We start from the raw sequence: 21,585 nt of genomic DNA, 5'->3' as shown, positions 1-21,585 counted from the left end.
CTCTGAGCTACACAGTTATTCGTATGGAAAGGTTAGGCAGCACCATAAACTAGTGGTTCTTACCCTTTAGTGAGCATAACAGGTGGGGTGGAGGGTGGGGGTTGCTAAAAATGCATATTTCTGAACCACAGCTCCAATATCTGCAGAGTGAGGGCCAGGAGTCTGTATTTTCATTAATACTCTGGTGACACCATAGTTAACTCTGACGTGTATGTTCCAAGGACCTCATTTGAGAACCACTCACAGACATAGGGGAGGTGGGCCAGTTGTGGGAGTTTCTCTATCACTATGCGCTTACTTCTCTCTCTAAGCTAAGTTTAAGACTAGATCTTGAACTTCAGAAGCAAGGACGCTTCTACCATGTTTCCCTGAAAATAAGACCTAACCAGAAAATAAGCCCAGTATGATTTTTCAGGATGACGTTCCCTGAACATAAGCCCTAATGCATCTTTTGGAGCAAAAATTAATATAAGACCTGGTCTTATTTTCGGGGAAACACGGTATTGGGGTTCTTTGCTTCAGCAAGTGACTGTTCAATTTCAACAGAGAAATAACCTATTAAAGGACTTGGGGAGCTCACAGATTCTTTAGGAGGCCAGCAGAATCAGGCTCCACCTGTTGAGATTCGATCATCAGAATAGTTCCTGAGATGACATCATTATTGCCCCTGGAAACAGTGCCATCGCTGACGCCACAGAAGCTGGGTATGGTGGCTGCTGGGTGGTGACTGTAGATCTCACTCCTGTGACACCCTTGGCAGAGTGGATTCTTTATAGGCCCTGGTTCCTGAGTCAAAGTCCTGCTGGGGGGTGTTTGGAGGCTGCTTCATAGCTGCAAGGGAAGCTAGGAAAATGGATGTCTGGCATTTTCACCTTCCATCTTGAGGGTGATATAAGGCTCACATAGTTGGGAATTTCCCGAGCTGGGTGAATCAGAAGGATGTCAGGTGTCCCTACAGACTCTCATAGTTCTATCCTCCATTGGAGACTTTCATAGCTGTCTCCTTATTTTCCTGAGCATCACAGAAGACATGTCAAAGATGGCAGCAAGCTTACTTTCAGGCATGGAGGACAGCAAAAGCCCTTCTGTTGAGTTCTGTGCTCTGCATTTGTGTGGGACTTTCCTCCTTTGTACTCCCAGCAGCTCAATGAGTTAGAGAACCCCTTAGAAGACTCACGAGCACCATCAGCCCTCAGCAGCCTCCTGGAATGTTCTCAGACAAAAAGAGGGGGAGAAGGTAGCTGCCAATGGTCTCATGCCTGCCCGGAATCGGGCTTGGGGTTGAGCACAGTACGCACATTAGCTCCATGAATTCCCCCAGGAACTCTGTGGTTTCTATTTTTCCCACTTTATTTTATTTTTAACTTATTTATTCTAATCACTATTTTCTCCATTTTACAGATGAGAAAAAAGAGACTCTTGAGTAATTTCCCTGGAATCACAGAGCGTTGGAACTGCTGGATGCTTAAACCAGGTCTCATGACATCTTTATGAGAAAACACAACTAAACTAAATGGAACTAAACAACCACAAAAAAGCTTTCAAGTTTGAGGAAGCCCAGGTGAGAAAGGGACTTGGGGTCGGAATTTGGACATGATCCAGACCTCCATTTTGATTTAAATTGATAGGAAGATGTAGTTGAAGGTGGAGATTTATTAAAATCTCGGGAGCCGTGGTTGGGTTATATCTTTTTATGGGTGGTCTTTAAATGCCTTTAATTTGGAACTGATGAAACTGATGAGAGCTTTGAGCAAAGTGAGCCCGTCCCAGTGAATGAAATTGTCTCTGATTCTAAATGAGGTCATGAGTGACACCAGTAGCAGCCCGTCTGAGTGACTCCCCAGCCCCCAGTATGATTCGGTATTTGAGACAGGTAGAAGTCTCTGTTTCTTTTGCTCTGATGAGTGTAGTTGAAAAGTGGAAAATACAAAAAGTTGAAAAGTAAAACGAACCAGGGATTGGGAAAAGGCTGAGCTAAAACCCTCTCTCTGGTTATTAGTAGCAGGTTTTTCCCAAGTCTGTTAAGCTGCTGCAGCCTCATTTTCCTTCATCCATGTTGTCACCTGTCTGGGGGTGGTAAGGGGCCACCAGACTGTCAGCTCCGCATGCGCATTCAGTCCATGCCTGTTGAATGAATGAATCTAGTGTGAGAAGGGCCGTTGCAGCGCGCCTGTGCACCCTCTAAAATGCTGACGGGTGCTAGCAGCCTTGTGCTGTTAGGATAGGGTAGCGCATCTCAAACCTTAGTGCACTCAGAAATAACCTGGGATCTGGTCACAATGTAGATTATGAATTGAAAGGTCAGGGGGGTGGGTCCAAGATTCTGAATGTCTAACAAGCTCACAGGTGATGGGAATGTCACTGGTCATGGACCACTCTGTGTAGGGAGGGTGTAAATAAGTGGCCAGCAAATGTACAAGTTACGCCAGGTGGAAGTGGAAGTGGGGGAGGGGGTCATGTAGGTGGTGGTCTTCCAGTAGGAGACTGGCTCAGTTCTCCAGCTCATCTTGTGTCCAGAAATGCCTCCAGCCTATCACCACGCCTGCGAAGGAGCACGAAGCACATGCTCTTTCTCAGCAGCAGCTCGTGCGGCCTGGCCATGTTTGCCATATTTGGTGAAATTGATGGCTCTGGCTGTCCATTACTCTGAGTCACCAGCATGCAGCTCTGGCATTAAAGACCACTAATGCTTATTAGACATGGTGTGTTGAGTACTGGGCACAAGTTGGGCATGTGATAGGCACTCCAGAAAGACAGCTGATGATGATGATGACGATGATGGTGGTGGTGGTTTTATGAAATCCTTTTACATCTCTTAGTTCTCTTGGCAACTGGATGATGTGGGTATTAATTGTTCGGGCTCTGGATTTTCTGTAGATCCTGAACACCGCAGGCTCATTCCCACCTCCACACCTTTGCTTGGAGCAGTGCTTTTCTCCTGGAGGCAATTTCTACCCTCAGGGACAAAAATATCTGGAGACATTTTTGGTTGCCATGGGGGAGGGGTGCTACTGGCACCTGGTGGGTGGAGACCACAGATGCTGCCAAACGTCCTGCAATGCACAGGACAACCCCACCACCACAAGTAGCTACAGGGTCCAAAATGTCACTGTCATCTCAGCTGAGGCCGAGAAACCCTGGCTTATATGGCTTCTCCTCTGGAGAATGCTTTCCCCAGTTTTACCTGTGAATGTCCCACCTGTTAGAATCCCCAGGTTTCTAACCTGACTTTTGCGTGGAAGAACCTCGTTACGTTATTTCCCTAACTTTTAAGGCCTATCACCTCTTAATGCTATGGGTTCAAACCAAAGCCAGCCAGAACTTCCCTGCTATTTTCATACCCCAGCCCTCTGCCTTTTACAGTAGGATGTTGGGGAGGCGGTTGGATTTTGTTTTCCATTAAATATGTGTAGGGAAGAAGGGAGGAAAGGGCCCAGGGGGTGTGTACGTGCGTCGCCTGTTTCAGAACTGGACCCTAGAGCTCTGTGGTCACTGCCCATCTTGCTCTGACCGATCGGGTGTCTGCCTGGATGGAGGAGGCACAATACTTTGCCCGGCCTTTGCTGCAACGCCCAGACTCATTTTTTTGTTTTGTTTTTATTTTTTCTTTCAAATGCAAAAGAAGAAGGAGGAGAAATAGAAGAAGAAGAAAAAAAGCATGTTAGGCAACTACCATAGTTTGGCAGAATAATGCCTTTTCCTTTCCAAAAACTGGGGAAGGCTGATGAGGTGTGGCCTCCCTGGAGTAATTTAATTTGGAATGTCTCTGGACAGCACGTGGGCCTCTGCGACACCTCCCCAGAGCCAGGAGCCACCACAAACCCTCTAGTAGCATTCCCGGTGAGATCTGCTCTCTCAACAGGACACACGGAAATCAAACGTGGGATCCATGGGGATCCTGGGAGGTGGCCTGGCCAGTGCCAGCAAGTCAGGGAAAACCCGTTGAACAACACAAGGAAATGTTGGCTGGGGAGTGGGAGGGCGGATGGTGGGCAGGTGGCAGGCGTGGGGCGCGTTGCCTCCTGGAAATGCTTTCTATGCTGCTAGCTTGTGCAGGGGTTGTTTACCTGAGATGGGGGGGGGGGGGGACAGCAGGCAGGCCTGCCTGCAACAGGATGAGCCTCCGTTCCGTCGCTGGCCGCCTCTCACTGCTCGGGATAGGTTCTGCCATTGCCCGGATTGAGGAAAGGATGTGCTTTGGGCACCTCCATCCACACGTCTTATTGATCGGCTGTGCTCACGCCGCCCTGGAGTGGGGGAAAGAAAGTAAAAAAGTCAGGCCCCACCAGGGTGGTACTAGGGGCGGAGGCCACCCCCTGGGGTGACCCTGTGCATGGTAGTTCTCACTGCTGCTCCCCTCCAAGTCACCATTCTGTGCCCCCAGGCAACCCAGGCCTGCTTGCACAGTGACTTTCAGAAAGAGGCATGCCTCTTTTGATGTTTTTTTTCCTCATGGAAATGGTGGGGTTATGATTCATTTTTCCTTCATTGACACACTGGACCTCCCTTAACTAGGATTGAAGATAATTAATATGGTGTGTGAGCGGAGATTTACAAGCCCAAAGCCTGAAGGCAGAACTTGCAGAAAAAGAGTATGTACCCAACCCTTTGATTTTGTATGTAAGATTAAATAGCCATGATCAATATATTGCCATAAGCACCAAGAAGACATTTTCATGGCACGTACATAAGCGTTTCTAATGTAGAAGAGACAGGACCTGCCACCTGTCCCAACCAGGGCATAACACCCATCTTCCAAATAAAAACACAAAGTCACTTCAGCAAAAATTCTGTTCTGTGGCTGTGAAGGCTGCAGAGCAAGGTTGGCTGAGAATACGGCAGGCTGAACCTAGAGCCAGGAGGTGTGAGTGTGCGCATGGGGAGAGGGCATTTTGGGGGCAGTGGGTGAGGTAGATAGCTGTGTGGTTCAGCGCCTGGCCAAACCTGGCAGTGAGCTGTGCCTCCATCACTTGTTAGCTTCATGACCTTGGGCAGGTCACTCAAGTTCTCTAAGCGTCAGTTTATGAATGGCAGCAATAGTACGTGGCCTTATAAGGTTGTAAGGATGAAATGGACTAATGTGTAGCCTGTCTCTGGGGTTTAATAATAGCTCACTAAATGGGTGGAAGAAGGAAAAGATGCTGTTGGTGGCAGGCTCACCTGGTGTCTGGAATGTCCCAAATTCCAAAGTCTAGCCACATGCCTTACTATCCGACTCGGAGCCTTCACACAGGAAGCAGGTTCAAGCACTTGAAAGCGAGCTCAGTGTTCGAGAGGCCACGCAGAGCGGTTACGGAACGTGTCCCCGCCATGACTGCTTGAACTCCAGCGCTGGTCTTGGACCCCTGCCCTTGAGCCCTTGTCCCTTTACCACTCTGTCTTCCTTGTGTCACTCTGTTGCCTATTGGCTGTGTGTCCCCAAGATAGTAAAGTGACTTTTCACATTAGGGCTACCAAACCATAGTTAAGAAGGAGAATTTGTTGCTGAAATTGTCCCTCCACGTTCTTGTTTGTTTGGTGTGATGTTTGGATGGTCTGTGCCATCATGCTGTTGTGTTCATCCAATGAGGCCAATTCATGGCATCGATGGCAGGCAGGGGACCCTGAGCAGCCAGCGTCTGAGAGCGGAGGGGAAAGTTGCCAATTCAGCAACTAGGATTCTGTGTATCCTTTTTGGTCAATTAAAACCTTGTGTTTAACTCAGATCATCCCTTATTGGGGGCCATCTGAGTCCGTAATAATCTCAAGAGCTGACGTGTACTGAGCCAGGCATTCAGGGCAGTGCTTTACAAGTGTGATTTCAGTTGAGCTTCACAGCAGCCTTACAAAGGAGGCCCTTTTATCTGGCAGCCTTCTTGGCTGCAAGCAACCGAACCGTCTTGCTGTTCAAGAAGCAGGGGGGTTATTGGAAGGATGCTGGGGGCTCCGATACAGCTGATCACTGTTGGGACTGGAAGATACGTGGCCTCATGGTGATTGTGAGAAGTCTGGAACACAAGGTTGTGGACAGGGACCCAGTGAACCCCAGAGGGTCATTCTCTGCTCCAGTCACATAGCGTCCAATCCTCTCCATGCCCTAGAGTCACTTAGTCTGGATTTGCTGAGCTCACACCAAGACCTGCCATGTGGCAGGAACAAAAGCTCTTGTGTATCAGGCATCGGTGATGCCTGGCAGGTTCTGTCTTCCATCCATCATACACACCATTGGGGGATCCCCAAAAGACGTTTGAATGGGGCAATGCTGGCTTCTAGATAGGCCAGATTGGCAAATAACCACCACGGTGCCATTCCTGTCCCCACTGTACAGATGAACGGATGCTCGGAAGGTCGGGTGGACTTCCCAATTTCTCATAGGCATCAAGTCGCGGAGCCGGATTTGCTCTCAGAATTCTCATAGTCTTGACCCCTGAACACCTACCCACTGAGTGGCTCTCCCTTTCATTTGAGACAGCATCTGTTAGGAACTATTGCATAATACATACGGTACTATTCTAATCTATTTAATGAAGACAAAACTTTTGTTTTTAAACCACAAGTTTGGGTGTAGCTTAAAGGCTACCTAGAAAAACAAAACCTCTGAGGCCCAGCCTGGGGTTCCTTCCTACTTTCCTCTCCAAGCTCATCTTGTCCTAGGTGCCCTTGGCAGCAGCTCCAGCCAGCCTCAGCCAGCCCCTCTCCTCCCCGGTCCCTTTCTGCTCCTAACCCTCTGCCTGCCGTGTTGCATCCCGGCCAAAAGGCTCCCCCCACCCAGCTCTTGAAGGGCTGAGGGGTCCTGGCTCAGATGTTCTTCCTCAGAGAGGCTGCCCTGTCTAAACTGGTCTCAGCCAGCTATTTTCTGCTTGGCATGGCCTTTAGCACAACTGACACTTGTCTGCTGAATGTAAGCTGCGTTGAACAAGGCCTGGCATATAGTAGGTCCTCAATACATATTTGGTGAGAGGAAGAACGAATAAATGAGTAACTCCCAACAAGACACACCTGGGAACACATCGTAATCACCTGAGGAGTTTTTTTACTTCATTAAGCCCTGTTCCCGCTCCGACATCGCCCTTTCCAGTGAGAAGCCCTGCCACTATTTTGGAAGGTGATGGTGGGGTAGGGGAGATGAATAATCTCCTCTCCTGATGTTTCTTGCCTCTCCAGTCCTCCACTATTCTGTGTGTAATATTTTAATCAGGTAAATGGCACCAGACTCAAGTTAGGGCACGTGGGTTCAAAGCCAGGTGCAGTGCAGCATGGCTGGTTGACCTTAGGCAAGCTCACCAATGCCTCTAGGCTCGGTACAACTGGGGTCAGAAAACTTGGTCAAGTTCCCTTCTAGAGTTGTCAAGGGTCAAATAGGAGCCAACTTATGAACACGCAATGGACCGCAAAGGAATCACATATGTAACACCCAAGACATTGACCCACAAGCCACAGTGGCAACACAGGGCCGCAACTCTCCCAAGGAAGTAGCAAGAGCTTGAGCGCAAAGTCCATGGTGGGAGCATACAAACATGAAAGTACCTTCCTGGCTTCTAAAAGGAGTCCCTGAGCCTCAGGCTCTAAAAGAGGGTTTTGGTGATTTGCATAATGATTTGCATATCATTTGCAAGTCATGTGAGGCAGGTGGGAATGTATCATGAGCCATAACACTCCCTCCTCCAACCATCCTTCACCTCTACTGTGCTGGAAAAATGGTGCGTTGGGCTCCCCCAGAGGCCTCCCAATGCTGTCCCCTCCTGGAAGTGTGTATGGGGGTGAATCCAGGCCTGAGAGCTCCCGTGCCATGCACTCTGATGGATGGCAGGCCTTCAGCGTGACTGAGCTTTCACAGCTGAAACCATTAAAGGTTATTCTCCTTTTAATTCTTTGTGGTTGTTCTCACTCCTTGCTTAGAAAAACCTCTGATTTTCACTTGCGAGACGCTTGGCTGCTCTTGTCATACTCTACAAGGTGATTTCAGTTCTCTGATGCCAAGGAAACTTTCTGCTAATCAAAACACAGCTGCAGAGGCCCGTGTGATCTGCCAATGGGCACCCCAACTTGGGGTATGTCTGTCTGTACCTGGGAAAATAGATATAATTAGGATAACAGATATCATATGTATATGCAAATGCAGCAGGTAAAAATGACTAGCAATGAGACAGCGCTTGACTTTGCCAAATCCTATCAAACCAGCTGTGTGGCTGAACCAGAGGCCCACACCGTGACCACCACGCCTGCCCCAGAACCAGCTCTGATGCCCTCCTCTCCCCCATGCTGGACCCCTCCTACAAATGATTTTTCCTTTTCATATAAAAATAAGTCCCCATAATTTTCTGAAGAGGTTCATCCAATAGCCCCAGGTCTTACAAGACTACAGGGGTCCCAGCATCTGAGAGACAAGTAAGGAACACAGAGAGAATGAATACCATCAGCGTTTCACCTATAGTAAGGGTCCTATCCCCAGAGTGATAACACCATGACCGCAGAAGACCTGACAGATCATTAAATTATTAAGACCAAGTTTCTTTTTTTGAAGAAAACCACCCCACATGGAGGGCCTGGAAGTTTGACGCCAGGAGTCAGAAGGCTCGGGTTTAAGTTGTGTGTCTGCCTCTTCCCAGGGTCGGGAGCTTGGGCAACTGACTTACCTCTCTGTGCCTGAGGTTCCTCTCTCTAAAATGGGCATAATAACGACACCTACCTCAAAGGACCTGGCAAGCCCTAAGCTCTCAGATAATGTTGTCCTTTGTAATGGGTTTGTAGGAGGGTGAAGAGAGCCAAGGATCAGGCCTAGTGACCTCACTCCACTCTGTCATTCCATCTATGCACCCTTGGCTAAATCACTTCACCTCTCTGAGCCTCAGTTTCCTCATCTGTAAAATGGGCTAATAATGCCTACTTTCCTGCGCTGTTAGAATCAAACAGACAGTGTATGGATGTCACCATGTTGTGTAACAGTCAACAACAGAGGCAGGTTTTTTATGTGGAGTAACGGCATCTGCCTCTTTCGGGAGCCCCAAGCCGATGTGATGACAAGCCTCCTTTGTGAGACTCTGGGTCTGAGAAGGGCAGAAGAGGTCCTTGCTCCCATGCAGTCTATCAGAAGGGCTACGAAGCTGCAGATACACGGCCTGCACGCTTTTACCCAGCTGTGCCCAATTCAGTGTGGGCGTCCAACCCTACAAACCCATGAGCGTCTGCAGGAGGACATCCCACTTTGTTGCTGGGGCTGCAACCCAGGCGTTTTTCATTTCTGTATGCTCTATGCCTACCACACTACCTTGCGCACTGTAGACACTCAAGAAATATGTATTTATTGGCTGCCTGAATCAGTGGATGAATAGACGGCTGAATTACACCATAAACTTGTTTCTCTGCCTTGTAGGTGGAGTAGAGACTGCTGTCAGAGTCCTGATCCCTCTCTAAATGGGACAGTGCTCGCAGACGGGCTTTGGAGTCAAACCCACATTCAAGTCTCAGTTCCGCTATATACTAGCAGTGACCTTGTTTGAAGTTCAGTTTAAGAAAATGTGCTAAACTTCAGTTTGCCTCATCTGTGAAATGGGGATAAAAACAAGGCCTCCTTGATAACGTCATTGTGCAGATTCCTTGAACGCGGACATGCCAGTGTCTGGCGTATTTGTAAAAGGAAGGCAGTGGAATTGAAGTGGATCTCCTTGTCCGCCTCGCTCTGCCCACTCTCCCGTATTCACTACACAGATTCCAGGCCTGTTTCACACCCAGGCCTGTCCCAAACCCCAGAAGTGAATCTGATCCTCTATCTAATCGTGGCATTGATGTTTTTTATTCTGTGGAAGGCATCCATATTTGTTCAATAGCGTAAGTCTTAAATAAGTATCTAAACGACATGTTACAGATGATGAGTCATTTCCGCGCAGAAGCTTATCTCACACAATCATGCTTCCATCGTTATCTGGGGCCTCTATGGCTGGCAAACCTCCACGGCTACTTAAATGATAACATTAGTCCTAATACCGTGTAAAATGACTAGTTCCTCGGGGTAGCTTTAGTTTTAATAGTGTATGTCAGCAGCAAATAGCTCAGAAGACCCCAGAGGAAAAAGCACAGCTCATGCTCTCACTGAAGCGATGATATGGATATATTTAATATCTATATTAAAAACCTTTTAGGCGCCATGGTGATATTGAACTGGAGAGTTAGACATGTGCAGGCAAAACCCTTGGCTCTTTATAGGGCACGGCGCAGTGTGCATTACTGAAACCTTCTGAGGTTGTTCAAAGTCAAATTTGGGCTTCAAAACTCTTTGACAGACATTTGACCCCAGTCGTAAAATGCTCGGAAACAATCTGGGAGAATGAAATCGCTTCCTTTTTATTTTTTTGGTTTTTGGTAAGTCTGCTGATAAGTTGGCTACGCTGTTAAAATGTTTAATCACTTGCCTCCAGCAAGAGCAACCTTCCAGCTGACGTTACAATTTATTAGAGCACCCAGTACATACTTGCTGTGTACCCAAAAGATGGCCAGAGACCCGTAGAAGGAAACAAACCACAATTTGGAATCCAGCAGAGTCACGGATGAAGGGATTGAAAACAAAAATCACTTGGGAGTTGATGTCGGGGAAATCATGTAAAAGCTACACCGATTTCCTATTCCAAATGCACGGTTTGAAATCATAGAGTGACCACAGGTCCGGCCTGGTCCGAGAGGGGTGTCACCAGGGAGGGGAGAAGGGGCAGCAGGGGACAGGGATGCTTAGTAGGGATGGATACTGTCATGCGGGGCGTCAGGTGGGGTCTCTGGTCCCGCTCCCCACATAAGAACACAGGACGTGGTGAGGCCAAAAAGGAACACCCACGGAGCCATAGGTAGGGGAGTCACACCACTATATTTCTGCTGGTGGCTGGGTTGGAGACACAGGAAGCAGGAGCCACACGATCTACAACCTGCCATCTACTTTTCTGTCAACCAACCAACCCCACTTGCTAGCTGCAATCTGCCGTGCTAACTGCAATCCGCTCTTGCTAGCTCAGCCACCATCTTCTTGCTAGCCCCCATTTTCTGCTAGCGTAGCCACGGCAGTTATATTAGTGGCCAACGGCTCACTGGTTATAGCTGATGGCCAACTAGCCACAGCCGATGGCCATCCAATCACAGTTGATGGCCATGTACTACCTGAGCCAGCACCTTTCCACATGAGGCCGAGAGCCTGGAAACTGCACTCCTGGCTCTGTCCCCACAGATACCTTCCAAGAAGGGGCAGTCGTCTCTGCTTCAGGGTGGGGCCAGAGAAGCCCAGCCCAGAAGACCAGTGAACAGATGCACATTTTAGCAGGCTGCTATAGTCAACGTCCATGTCCTCTCTGGCCCTCGTAGTAGCTGTAGACCTCACGCCAGCCTTTCTTCCTTAACCAACGACAAATTGAGTTCTGTAGCAGGGGAACATCTCTGAGACAGTGAGGCCATTAGGCTATGGAAACTGCAGGTGTCTTGGGATGTCCTCATTGGCATAATACCGTGGACCTACCCTCGGAGAAAGGGTCGTGGAGGTCCCTTGGATGACCACAGAGTCACCTCTTTCTGGTAACCAGTCACCCAGGACTGTGCCTTGGAAGGCCCCTGGTAATGAGCCCACTGGGGACCGTCAGGTCACTAGTCTCTAAAAATGGATCTATAAAGATATAGGGGATTCCCTATATGTCATCCTGGGTCCTTGGCTGTACAAATAGCTAAAGTTCCTTTAACAGTTTTGATAACTATTTATTTCAAACTGGGTTATAAGGAATAACAGGTATTCTGGCAGGAAAGGGTGCTCTAGCTGTAAGTTTGAGAAATGTACACCTTGAAGAGTCACAGTGATATATTAATGGCTCTGATATGTGCTGAAAGGAGAAATGAGCCAACAAAACTGGTTTCACCCTGTTTACCCTAGCGTTTCCCCCAACTATATGGCGATGAATTCCTTTCTTCACAGGAAGTCTATCGTCATCTTACCCCTGTGACACGCAGTTTAAGAATCACCGTGTAGCAGCAGAATTCTAAAAATGCTCTCCCATTTCCAAGATTCTCTTCTTCTGATTATTCAATTTAACCCTAGTGTGGCTTCTGCTGTAAGGGATTTTGCAGATGTAATTAAAGTTAAGTAAACTGGCCTTACAATGCTGAGATTATCCACGTGGGCCTGACCCAACCAGTTGAGCCCTTGATTGAAAGAATGAGAAGGGTGTGAAGTTCCCTCGCTGCGTTTGAAAGTGGAAGGGACCCCACGAGAAGGAACGTGAGCAGACTGGAGAAGCAGAGAGCAACCCCGGCTGACAGCCAGCAAAGAAATGGGGGTGTCAGACCTGCAGACACAAGGGACGAACTTGTGCCAACAAACAACCTGAATGAACCTGGAGGCACATTCTTCCCAGAGCCCCCAGGTAAGAATGCGCGTGGCCAAAACCTTGATTTTGGCCTTGTGAGAGTCTGCGTAGAGAACCAGGTGAGCCAGCCCATTTTTGACCCAAGAATGGCGAGATAATAAATGGGTGTTGTTTTAAGCCACTAAATTTGTGATAATCCGTTATACAGCCATAAAAAACGAATATGTGCTGATTCAGAGAAATGAAACAGGGTTAATTGTGGTACACTCTTCCCTCCCCTATTACGTTTATAAGGTGTTTTACAGGTAACAAAACACTTCCATCTATCGAGGCACACCAGCAATGCTGATACGATAGGGCAGGTGTTTCCATTTCTACAGGTGAGGAGCAGACTCGGGGAGGTGGAGGGACTTGCCCAAGACACAAGGCAGCTCAAATGGAACTCTTTTTTGTGACGTGTGTGTGTGTAGTTCCTTTCCTCTTTCTTGCTTTCAAATAGGAAAAAAATATGTGACCATTTGGAGACGCTGCAATTGGGAGCTTGCAAAAGAGGATGAAAAAAAATTCAGAGAAGGACACATCAGGCAAAGGGTCTGGCTGCTTCATCAGAGAGGTCCTTTCTTTCATCTCTTGTCTCTGACCAGAAAAGCTTGTTAAAAAAAGGACCCACAGCTGTGAGCCAGTGACAGTGTGTGGGGCAGGGTGCGGGCGGCCACCGGAAGTGAACTGCTAGGAAGCTTTATTTGGAAGACGAAGGGCAAAGTCACACAGGCTTGTAATATCAAGAGGAACAATGTCTGCAGGCTGACCTCTCAGATGGGTGGTTTGCAGAGGTGGGACTGCCTGCACAGTTAATCCATTTTCTTTGCCATAACTAGCATTTTGCTGGTGCTGTTTGCACTTTCTAAAGGAGCCCCTAACTTAGCATCATGGAGCAGACACGTCATCTAGGACCTTTCCCCTGCCCCACCATGCACAGAAATAGAGACTGAGGTCCAGAAAAGGGATGAGACTGCTGCAAGGTGACAGGTGCCTTGACTTTCCAATCAGGGATCCCCCAAACAACACACACACACACTAAGCTATATTATCACGGCAAATCTCCATGTTGGTTAATGACCACTTCCTGTTGAACCAGAGTTCCTTACCAGGCAAATTTAGTGTGTGTGCGTATGTTAGTTTTATGTCCAGTATGAGTCAGACCGTGTGTTTACTATCGTCCTAATAATAATAGAGTCTAACCCTGACAGAGTGCAGAGCCATTGCTGGACACTGTCTTCAGAATGCCAGGAGTCAACTCACTTAATCCTAAGAGCAGGCCCATGAGGTCAGGGAAGTCCTCAGGATTCTTAACAAATGTTTCTGGCCAGAGACGGATCCCGGTTTTGTAGGGCCTGAAGCTTATATGATTTGGGGAGCCTTCTTAAAGGAAAGAAGTACGAAGTTACAACTACACAATTAGGCATGGAGCCCTGGAAGGTGCCCATGGTAGAGAAGGGCTCTGAAGACTTACAGTACATCTGCCTCAGTTTCCCTCATTTCCCTAGCACGTTAGGGTTGTATGTTCCTGCCCTCTTGTGAAGTTAGGCAAGACCCTGTGACTTGTATTGGTCAATGGGACGTGAATAAACTTCCTGTGTGTCATCTCTGAGCGCAAGGTTTAAGAGTTAGTGTGTCCCCCGTTCTCCTCCCGCACCCTGGCGTTTAGTCCCTGGACTAACGACGGACACGTGTGCTAAGATGGAGCGTCCTTTGCCTTGAGACTCTGAGTCATGACAATGATTAGAGCACCCTGGCCCCTCACGCTGCCCTGTGTCCACCCACAGTAATGACAGCATGAGTGAGAAATAAGCTTTTGTTCTATTAATTTACTAAAATGTTGCAGATTTTTTTAACCACAGCAAACCTAGCTTAGCCTAACTGATATAGGTAGGGTGTTATTATTGTCCCCATTTTCCAGATAAAAAATTGAGGCACAGAGAGGGTTAGAAACTTATTCAAGATCGTACAGCTAGTTAGCAGTGGACCTGGGATAAATGGCTCTGTGTCCTACCTACTTTCCCATTGTCATTATGGAATGGTGGGGGCTCTAGATAACTGAAGATAATTGTCCCACCTACAGGCAGCTACTCAGCTCCAGCTGATGGTTGTAAAAGAGGAATGTGGGCCAATTGTTGCCAAATCTTATGATTTTTTAAAAACGGAGGCCATAAACCCAGAGTTTTCATGTAAAATCCCAATTATTATAGATAGGCAACTGAGTGAAGTCTTTTCCCTTTTTTGAACACTTCAGGCCCAAGGTATCAGTGAGCTAGATTTGATTCACCAGCTTTGTGACCTGACAACATCCAACTTTTCATTAAACAAACCAACCAACCAACCAACCAACCAAACAAACAAACAAAACCCTGAAAATTCAGGCCAGTAATGGTTATGTGCTAAGTGACATGGTCAGGGTTGTAAGAAGAGCAGGGTGAGGGTAGAAGCAGCAGTCTGGAAGTTTCCGAGGGGTGGTAGGACTTGGCATGATGGATTGTGGTCAGATGTCCAGTGCCGAGAGGTTTCCTGCAGTGAGATGATGGAGTAAAGAGAATCATATATGTTTTCAAGGGCTCAATCACATACATAGAAAAGGTTTTGTTAGGATTATTGAAATTTTTGCATGAGGCCATCATCCTTACACACAAATACAGTTGAACCTTGAACAACACGGGTTTGAACTGTGGGGAGTACACTCAGGGGGGATTTTTTTCAATAAATACACGTGATTGGCATCCACGATTCAACCACCTGCGGATGTGGAACCCACCAATGGAAAGGACGGCCTGCAGTGTCAACAGTTAGGGGTGGAGTTTTTACTTTGCAGGCGTCTGGCGCCCGTCAGCCCTGCGCTGTTAAAGGGTTAACTGTACTCCTCCAGGAAACACTCATCCTCCCATAGGATGCATATCTGAAAGCTTTACTATTACCCTGAGCGTGTGGGATGGGCCAGGATGTGGTTGAGTGCCATTGAGCCAAAGAGAGACCAGGCTGTCACAGAGTAGGGCTTCTTGGAAACTGGAGATCTGCTCAGACCCTAAGGAGAAATCTCTGATGGGGTATTTCCATCCGCCTTGTCTCTTCTTCCGCTGTTTGTCTGTGGGGCTCAGCTCATCCCTGGAAAATGAGACAATGAGCAGTTAAGAAGGTTATGTCTACGTGACTCTTAACACAAGGGCTTTGACAAAGAAAGTCAGTCTGATGAGATCTGACCTCAGGCATTAACCCAGAGGTTCTCAAAGCATAGAGAGGAGTATGAATGTCCTGAGAAGAAATAGGATCTTGTAGGCAAATGTATTCGGAAAATTGAGTTACACGTTGACATGAGGCCCTTTGCTGCAGGACTTCTCAGAGCCTTTAACAGACTACGAGAACCGTGCATCTCCAAAGGGGCAACATGGCACTCTGCTTGGCTGGAGAATCTTTTTGTTTGTTTGTTTTTGTTTTCAGAATCTCTTGGGAACGAATGTGACAGAGAAAATTCTTTGAGACATGCTGTCTAATTTTTCATTTGTGGCTTCTCTCCTCATCTCTCAATATCCTAGTCTCTTTCTTTCCAGCTTTCTTTTAGAATTGCAGTTTTCTCTTTTTAAGAAACGGTTCATGTCTACGTATCTGCTAGTTAAAAAAAATTAGGTGGTCCAGTGGCGATTGGGGAGGTCACTGCATGTCTTTCACTGTCACCACGTGTTCACGGGCTCTCTGGGATGGGCACTGCCCCCACCCCCCCACTCAGGAGTGATTCTCACAGTTGGAATTCCCAGCCCTGGGGGAGGCACTTTCAGGCCCAGGGACAAAGCCCTTGGGAGGTAGCAGCATTCTGAAGGAAACACTCCCTCTGCCTGGGGACATGTGCTGGGGGAGGAGGAAAAGGAAGAGGAGAGAGAGAGGCCCTGAGTGGTTGACCAAAGGGGCCCCGTTTATGGCCTTCCTGTTTATGGCTGAGAAGTAAACAGCGTGGGAGCCAGGTCGTCTCTACCAGCAGCTGCAGGACGGGTGCACGCTGGCTGGAGACCCTTTCTTTCTGGGTGGCAATGGGCGGGCAATCTGCCAGTCACGCTAGTCTCAGGGGCATTTTTTTTTTTTTTTAACTGCATCTTGGGGGCACTTTTTCTTCAGCTCGCGCCATCTGCTCCATCCGCAACACTGGTTCTGCTTCTTTCGAGGAACAGGTAGGGCTGTGTGTGTGGACTTGGGATTCCGATCTCAGCCGCGACATTTGGCAGCTGTGTGGCTGCGAGTGAGCCCTGTACCTCTCTGAACCTCACTTGTAGTGATGAGTAGGAGATGTCTGAGAGGATGTGCGAACTGCACTTACAACTCCTCTGGCCTGTGGTAAGTGTCAATACAGGTTTCCTTGCTATGATTGTTACTTCAACTGTCCTCCTGACTAAGCCCCCAGGGCCTCCGCCGGTGGAGGGCTGTGGGCAGGGGAGGGGTCAGGCCCACCTCTGAGTGGTGCCCTGGCCTTGGTCCAGGTAGTGGCTCGCTCTCTCTCCGGATTGGAACCTGGAGCACTTTGCCTCCTGAGAAATGCAGGCTCTGATGGACGAGAAGGTGCTGGCACTAAGATGAAAAACCCAGGCCGGGGGCAGCAAACACCAGGAGATCCATAAACTATAATTATCAAGAATGGTGTCTGTGGGAGGTGGGGAGTCCTGCGGACAGAGAGAGACAGAGGAGGGGGGTGGGAGGATGCCGGACAAAAGGGACAGCAAGAGCAAGACACACACACACACACACACACACACACGCACACGCATTCTGACAGCTGCAAAGTGTGCACACGAGGAAACAAGTGCTAGAAGTGTGACGTGCACGAGCCTGCAGGTCCTTGCAGGTGGGTCTGCTTGGCGGGGAGCACAGAAGAAGCAATAGTGGGAGCTGCTCACCTGTTTCCTGTATCACTGACTGCCAGGTCTCTATCCATACGAGTCAACTTTGTCAATTCCCTGAGTCTTCGCTCACACCAGCCCTTGAATTACTAGTAAGCATATAAGAGCCTAAATATAATATCTACAAAGGATACTGTGTTAACTCTTCAATGCAAAGACAAAAGTTTCTAATGCCCTCTTAACACCAACTAATCTATTAATTTAGTTGGGCTACGTTATTAAAACAATATAGATTACACTGTATTAGGTTAGAACTACTCCTTTGATGTCACCAGAGTCTTCACTGTCCCCGAATTTAATGTGATTTCCCAGGCCCACTACTTCATGTGGTTTTTGACTTAGCACTTCTGGAATCTATGTCTGATGCTGTCAGTAGGACTTCACTGCTAGCCCTGAGTGCTGCCACTTCTCTTACAGCTTTTTAAAGCCCTCTTTAAAAGCTGCCTTTTCCCTCATGCCCAACACTTGCAATCTGAGGTCTCACCTCACCCCAGAAAAGGTGAGTATATCTGTACATGTGTTCTTGGCCCTCCAACCTCCCATTTGATCTGGTAACCTTCACAAGCACACAGCTGGCACTGAGTGAGCTCATTTGGGGTTGATGTGTCTCCTAAATTTATTAGACCCTCCTAAGAGGAATGTTTTGTGACGCTCAAATAAGTTGAGCCCCGCCCCCTTTAAAAAGATAATAATTTTGAGAACAAACACACGTTTGAAAACAAATACACCTGCAAACTTGTTTTGTGTTGGGCTTTATTGTGTGCCTGGCACTGGGCTAAGGTTTTACAAGCAGTGCCTCTGTCAGCCTCCCTGATCTCAGTGGTACCATTAGGAGCTATTGTTCCCTCATTTGTGGGTAGAGGTGCTGGTGATACAGGAGAGTTGGCATGTCCCTGGCAGACAGGGAGGTCCCTGGTGGAATAAACAGACAGCCATATTCTAAAACTTCAGGTTTTGAAATCACTCCTTGGCTCCAGGACATAATGTAACAAGGCCCTGAGATTAATCATAAAATTCCTTTTGGCCTGACAAATGGAGCAGATCTGATAGATAAACAGTGGGTTACTTTGCTAATTCCTTTAGGATGGGCAAGCAGAACAAACCTGGTAGAGGAATTTCATTAGAAGGCGCCAGTTCCCTTCTTCAAACAGTTCCCTTCTTCAAACAGCTCCCCTTCCCCAAGCAGGCAAGGGAAGGTATAAAAGTAAGAGCTTTTGCCTCAGTCATGGGGCACCCCCCATTCGGGACCCCCTGCTGCTCGGGAGCTGCAACCTCTTCTCCTGCCTCTAATAAACTATCCTCTTTTAAAAAACTTTTTTGCCTCTCCCTGGTCCGTGTTTCCATTCTTTGGCTTCACGAGACACGATCCCGGCCCACACTCAGAAACTGCCGGCAGATCCAACATCACCTACATCATTTGGGGGAGGCATCGCCTCCCTGTCACAGAGCTTGCAGGTGGCGGAGGCTGGCCACTAGAATTGCACTGTGAAGCACAGGGGCGTCACCATCTTTCCCAGTGAGGAAACTGAGGCCCTGATGGATTAATTCCCAAGGCTTCACGGATCACCATAGCAGTGGTCAAATTAGGTTAGATGAGGTCCCCCTAGGAGAAGTTGATGAGGAGAAGACAACACTGCACAGTAAAACCCATCCTGCATGGGGGAGGGGATCTCAGAATCTGCCTCACACATCCCCCACCCCCCCCCCCACCCCCCCCCCCCGTCTCCTGCCCACCCTCACCACTTCAAAGCATGTACACCCCTCCTTCTCCAGCTCTAGGTGACACATTTTACAAGCAGGTCAGCCTCCTGCCGCTCGACTGGGGAATCACGTAGCTGCCCAGGTTCCCCAGAAGACCAGGGGTGGGAGCACTGGGCCTGGTGGGGACCAACTGGGCCGTCTCCACCTGTGCTTGCTTCTCTGAATTCTGTCTTTTGTCTCTGGGCAGCACCATCCATCTGGAAGCATAAGGAACTCTTCGTGAGACACATCAACCCCTTGGTGGAAAGACTGTTCCTGGCTTTGCGGTAGTTTGTTCTGCTCACAGGTGGGCAGAAGCCCTAAAACTGTTGGCCCTGCAGGGGAGAGAGACTGGGAGGAAGGAGGGACCACGCACAGCAGGAGGCTGGGGGTTGGGGTTTCTCCAATCACTGCACACAACCTCCTCCTTTTGGAAGGAGAATGTAATTTCTGCTTTCCTTCCTTCCTTCTTTTTTTTCTTCTTCCCTCCCTCCTTTCTTCCCTCCCTCCCTCCCTCCTTCCTCCCGCCTTCTTCTCTCTCTCTATTTCAAGTTGACATTGTAACCTCTGGCGAAGTGCAGCAGAGAGCTCCCTGTATCCTTATCCTTTGTTTTGTGTTGGTTTAAATTGTATAAAACCGTTGAAGAGTTTAATTTGGATACAACGAAGCCAGATATGAGAAACATACCATGTTTCCCTGAAAATAAGACCGGGTCTTATATTAATTTTTGCTCCAAAAGACACATTAGGGCTTATGTTCAGGGGATGTCATCCTGAAAAATCATGCTAGGGCTTATTTTCCAGTTAGGTCTTATTTTCAGGAAACACAGTAAATTACCTTTGACTCTTTGTTTTCAGAATTTGTGGGTTTCTTCTCCTTTCTAAACTCAGGGCACATTTTTCATTTAGTAACTTGGTTTTCTACCTTGATAAGATTTCACTGGAGAAAGGGTGGTTAAAAAAGAAGTGGTATGTGGGTGTGTGTGTATTTCACATTAATGAAAAGAAAAAGTAAAACGCAGACTGATAGTCTGTTAAGAACCTACCCTACAGGTTATTTACAAGCATCAAGTCTGGGCTTTTCTAGTTTCTTCAGCCTCAAACCCAAATCCTCTTCAATGGCATTCAGAAATACAAATGTGAGACTTCACGAAAGGCTTACACACGTGTAGGATTTGAAGCAGTTTTTCTTTAAATCGAAGGAGACTCTAGTTGGCGTTAAGTGGAATAAATTTTTCCTGCAAATTCAGCCTGTTGGTGTCTGTTTTACTTGGGGGTACAGGGCTATCTGTGTCATCCCAAGCAGAGAAATCATTTTCATTAGATGTTTTCTTACTATTAGATGAAGGAAAAAGGCTTGATACTCTAGAAGAATAAAAATATTGGGGGAAAAGAATGTAGGTTATTACATCTCTGTATTTCTTCCCAACCTAGAGTTTTCTCTTTTTATGTAGCATCCCACCAGGCATGTCGGACCTTACCCCCAACCCGCCCATCTCGGGTGCCCCCATGAGCAAGGCCATATACCCTCTGGCTTAGACTCCCACAGGTGAATGGGGGGTCGGTTAGGGAGGGAAGGAAGGTTGGGGGAGCAGAGCAGTTTCTATAGCAGAACTGAGAGCTGAACTTAAGCCAGAGACCACCTTGCCAAGGGGAAGGAAGATGGACCTGGGGGTACCACCTGCTTGGGATGGAGCTCACCATCCCAAGATCAGGGAAACGTCGCGTTTGAGACACTTTATGAAATGGTTAAAGAAACTGTGGTGAGTGATGCTGTGAGTTTCTAAAAAGTATTTAAAAGCCTTGCTTTCTTTTAAGAATATATCAATTGGATGTAAGTCTTTCATGGAGGCAGGCAGGAAGACATTGTAGGGCCAGTATTATAGGTCCTGCTCACGTTATTGCAAACTGTGCATTTTTTGGATTGGACCACTTAATGTTCCCTCCCTTTTTAATACACTTTCCTTTACACATTGAAATCCATGTAGTTGAAAGACTTTCGGATTTGTAGTTCTTTCTCCCACCTCAAGATTTTAACTCTCTGCTCAAGTGCTCAGAAATATAAATTCACGCACACATGAGGCTCGCACCTCTCACTGGGTGCCCGTGGGTTCCTCTGGGGCTTCTCTAAGCCCCGCTGTGCTCTGTCCCCTCTGCAAGTTTACATCCCAGTGGCCCTGACACAAGCTGAAGGTTTCAAGCCCTTCCCAAGTTCCAAAATGTCTCCACCCCACGCCCCTGGGTTTCTCGCTGTCTGTCTATTCACATGGACCAAAGGCCCCGTTTGTGGGCTGATTTATGATTGCATTAGGGAAAACTCCACAGAGGGTATAAACTACAGTGCCCCATGCCTGGGCCTGATCTTACACGTTATCGGTGATTGCAAGTGCGTTTTATAACCCCGGTGCCAAATCGAAATCAAGGTGATTTGTGCATCAATCTCCCGGATAAAATCAGGGCATGCTCTGTTGCGGTTTGACCAGTTTGACCTTCGTGGTGCCTTTGGCTAGTCCGACTTTTCTCAGTCCCTTGGACAATTACCCAGGGACAGTTGGAAAATGCAGTGACAATGGTCAGAGCTGGGATTACGAGCTGTATCA

The 21,585-nt window shown here is 47.8% G+C and overlaps 1 long non-coding RNA gene across 2 annotated transcripts in view; it reads left to right on the top strand.

Moving 5' to 3' along the window:
- The window catches only part of LOC109447715 (uncharacterized), a 39,071-nt gene that overhangs the window by 10,274 nt on the left and 7,212 nt on the right, over positions 1-21,585 (top strand). For both annotated transcript variants that reach the window (XR_016022108.1, XR_012490197.2), the window contains exon 2: positions 1,402-1,561. This is a non-coding gene — a long non-coding RNA (uncharacterized LOC109447715). The remainder of the gene's footprint in view (positions 1-1,401; positions 1,562-21,585) is intronic.

The sequence above is a fragment of the Rhinolophus sinicus genome, chromosome 8 (genome assembly GCF_057876585.1).
Source record: "Rhinolophus sinicus isolate RSI-liver-muscle chromosome 8, RSI-T2T, whole genome shotgun sequence".
Taxonomy (NCBI): Eukaryota; Metazoa; Chordata; class Mammalia; order Chiroptera; family Rhinolophidae; genus Rhinolophus; species Rhinolophus sinicus.
This window is presented reverse-complemented; position numbering and strand designations above follow the sequence as displayed.